The sequence below is a fragment of the Anoplophora glabripennis genome, unplaced genomic scaffold (assembly GCF_000390285.2).
Source record: "Anoplophora glabripennis isolate ALB-LARVAE unplaced genomic scaffold, Agla_2.0 scaffold6707, whole genome shotgun sequence".
NCBI classification, from domain to species: Eukaryota; Metazoa; Arthropoda; class Insecta; order Coleoptera; family Cerambycidae; genus Anoplophora; species Anoplophora glabripennis.
Genome location: NW_019422843.1, coordinates 1 through 3,752, shown reverse-complemented (window position 1 = coordinate 3,752; position 3,752 = coordinate 1). Strand labels below are relative to the sequence as shown.

At 29.0% G+C, this 3,752-nt stretch overlaps 1 long non-coding RNA gene across 1 annotated transcript; it reads right to left on the bottom strand.

Moving 5' to 3' along the window:
* Positions 1-940: 940 nt before the first annotated feature.
* On the bottom strand, positions 941-3,589 carry LOC108916705. The gene is made up of 4 exons (XR_001964780.2): positions 3,517-3,589; positions 1,717-1,749; positions 1,077-1,109; positions 941-952 (listed from the first exon to the last, which is right to left on the bottom strand). It is a non-coding gene; the product is annotated as an uncharacterized LOC108916705 (long non-coding RNA).
* Positions 3,590-3,752: the final 163 nt, after the last annotated feature.

Genomic DNA, 3,752 nt, shown 5'->3' with positions numbered 1-3,752 from the left:
TCCAAATTTATCTAAATTTTTTATTTATATTTCTTTATTTATTGAATTATCGTACACTGTAAATGTCGTTAGACCCTGTGAAATCCATCTAGTTATTTAAACTATTACCACCCAAAAAGAATGTTTTAGTCATAACCCTGCCCCCGGAATAGTCATTTGAAAATGTGCCTTTTTGCAAAAATGGTATAAATAATTGGAATTTTGGAGCCCATCTCTTGCACATCTCTTAAGGCTATAAAAACTCACATTTTGGGAAAGTTTGGTAAGATTTTATTAATTATTTAAAAAGTTATTAACAATTAAAGAAAAAGCACTTTTTCCTTTTAATTTTGCAATAAATTTTTTGTTTATAAAGCAATTTTAACTTATATAGTCTCATTTTAAAGATGAGTTTCTCTAGATCAAATTTCTGTTGAACATTTTTTGCTAAGATTAATAGTTTTTTTACCATAACGCGAACGACGAATGGCGAATTTTTTACCTATTTGTTGATAAAAAAAAACAATGTCGCTATATTTTTTTCATGACCAATTTGATGAAACGCCTCTTGTAATATCATTCCCAAAATTTTCCAACAATAAAATCACGCCCAGTAATTTTCTCAATAATTTTTCACCTTTATTTCTTGCTCTAAAGTACATTATTCCCGAATACACAATTGATAGGAATCCACAACAAATGGTGGTTAAGTGGTTATATGTAATCGTTGCCACCAACAAAGTCTTCGAAAGCTTTCCAATTTGAAAGGAAAAATGTAAAAAAATACATATGTTCTTCGAAAACGATTTGCTCAATCCTAGGTAAGTGCTTATGAAATAAATGAATGATGGAATACATTATTGTGTTCCTTTCCAATAATTTATGTCAATGATTATGCAGTACTAGGAATGCTAAAGTTTAAAAATTATTAATAACTCACCATATGTGCGGAATGTTTGTACCACTGCTCCAACTGAAAGCAAAAAAGAAAAATTGATTAATTCAATACATACAGTAAATTTTTATTATTACGTATTTCCAATAATTTCTGTAAATTATGCAGGATTAGAAATACTTAAAAATTAATAATAACTCACTTCCTGTGTCGATCCTTTGATCCACTAGTCCTCCTAAAAGCAAAAAAAAAGAATAATTAATACAATGTAAACAGTAAAATAACTTGCATATTTAGAAAAGGTAGGCTATTTAAGGGATTATATATAATCAGTGGAGAAAATTTCGGTAACAATACAAAACTACAATTCACACTAAACGTAATTACAAGTTAGCTTTTATATTCACAAAAAAAATAAATAAAACATAGTCATAATAATCCAATAAAGATGTCGTTTATAAAAAAATCCAAACAGGATGATTTTTGCGCATTACATGACAAAAAAATCGTTTAGCACTGGACTGGTCTTGTAAACATTTTTGTTTTAATAACTTTAATAAAAGTTGGAGAGGAGTAAATGTTGTACAATTTGGCTGTATAAATTTTTTTTATTATCTCGACTACTTAACTTAAGTTACGGCGCATTTATTTAGACCTAAGTCACGATCTGCATGAAACGCAACAAATTACATATGTTCTACGAAAACAATTTGTTCAACCCCAGGTAAGTGCTTATGAAATAAATAAAAGATGGAATAAATTATTGTGTTTAAAGGAACACATATTATATGTCAATTATGCAGTACTAGGAATACTAAAGATTAAAAATTAATAAAACTCACCATATGTGTCGAACGTTTGTGTCAATGCTCCTCCTGAAAACAAAAAACAACGATTGATTAATTCAATATAGACAGTAAATTTTTATAAATAGACAAATATATTGCATATTTAGAAGAGGTAGGCTATTTAACGGATTATAATCAGAGAAGAGAATTTCGGTAACGATATAGAAGTATAATTCATATTAAGCGAATACTAATTACTAATTGTTTTTATATATACAAATGAAATACAAATAAATAAAACGTAATCATAATAATTTGACACTTCGGTTAGTAAATAAGACGCTTAGGTAGCAGGGGCATCAAGATTTATGTAATAGTTCCTGGTTTCGTTCGTTCGTCAGTTCATCTCACACATTAATGTATTAAACATAAAGAAATTTAAAATAACTTGATGTGAAGCGATTTTTTTGGGTTGGAGTTCTTATCAAACAAACCGACTCTACAGAAACTTTACTGGATATTTTTATTATTTTATTATTTTATTATATGATCTAATTTTTAGGTTCAATTAGTGTAATACTTCTATGCGTGAGGNACACTAAATGTACTGGGACATCCGGGATAATTTTTCGAAAAATACCTTTGGTATTCCGAGTACTTACAAGATTACAATACTTTTCATCATTGGTAACCTACTTTAAAACGTGTTTAAAGTTATTTATGCAAGCGAGAAATTTAAGAAAATCGTACTGGTGGTGGTGATAGGGGAAGCAGAGAGCGCGGCCGCTTCGGCCTGCTCGAAATTGAATCGGCGAGTTCAAAACCGCGATGCGTTTAAAAATTTTTAATATCTCACCTTCTAGAGGTCTGATTTTGATGATTTTTTTTTTATTTTAGCGTATTTCAAATGCCTATCTTTGTTTAATTAAGGGGGGAGGAAATGTGGTAAATGAGAATTATTTATCTTTCAGCCCCTTAGTAACTTAATGTATGTACATTTTTGTATTTGTCACGCCCTGTACGTTTATTCATGTTATTATTAGAATACCTTTTTTGTTCCTTGTAAATATATAGCTGTGTGTGTCCTGAAATAAATATTTTAAAAATCAATACCTTTTTTAAATACTATCTAGTAGCATACACTCGGCAAGAACGCTACAAAACCGACATGTGAAAGTCATTTGCAGGTCGTGTAGAAGTCAAATCCTTCTTTTGATCCCTCGGCCGATGTATCGGCTAAGCAGCGAAATATCGTATATATTACCTCTATAAAAGTTCAGGGGAATTAGTCCCTCACGGGAAAAAATACGTACTTAACAGTTGAGTGTGATTTCGTGAAATGATATGTTCATAGTCCAAAATGAGAAATCAGTTGAGTGTTTATAAAAGTTATTTAAGAAAATTGAAAATAAAATATTAATTTCAACACCCTGTATCTCAGAAATGAAGCATTTCCGGACAAAGGTTTATATAAACTTTTTTCTTCGTATCTCAAAGTTGACATTTTTGCGAAAATTATGATTAAAATAATTTTATAAATTCAACAAATGCGCATAATTTATTGAAGAAAATAATAACAAAACTATTCTGTGTTGTCTTCCTACTGTTACACATTTTTCAATATTTTTTCTAAATTTTTCATAAACTAAGTGAATTGTATCCTAGTTTATGTCGGCTATTGCTTCTGATATTTTCTCCTATAAAAAGTTTAAATTATCTTGTAAATCATGGACATAAACTACAAGTATCCTCATAAAAAGAAATCAAGAAGTGTTATTGTGTTCCATTCCAATAATTTCTGTCAATTATGCAGTAGGTACTAGAAATATTATAGTTTCTAAATTAATAACTCACCTCTTGTGGTGATTGTTTGTGACACTGGTTGTCCTGGAAGCAAAAAAAAAGATTGATTAATTCAATATAAACAGTAAATTTTTATAAGCAGGCAAAAATATAGCATATTTAGAAGAGGTGGGCTATTTAACGAATTATAATCAGAGCAGAGAATTTCGGTAACAATACAGAACAATAATTCATACTAAGCGTAATTACAAATTGGTTTTTATATATACAAATAAAAATTAAATAAA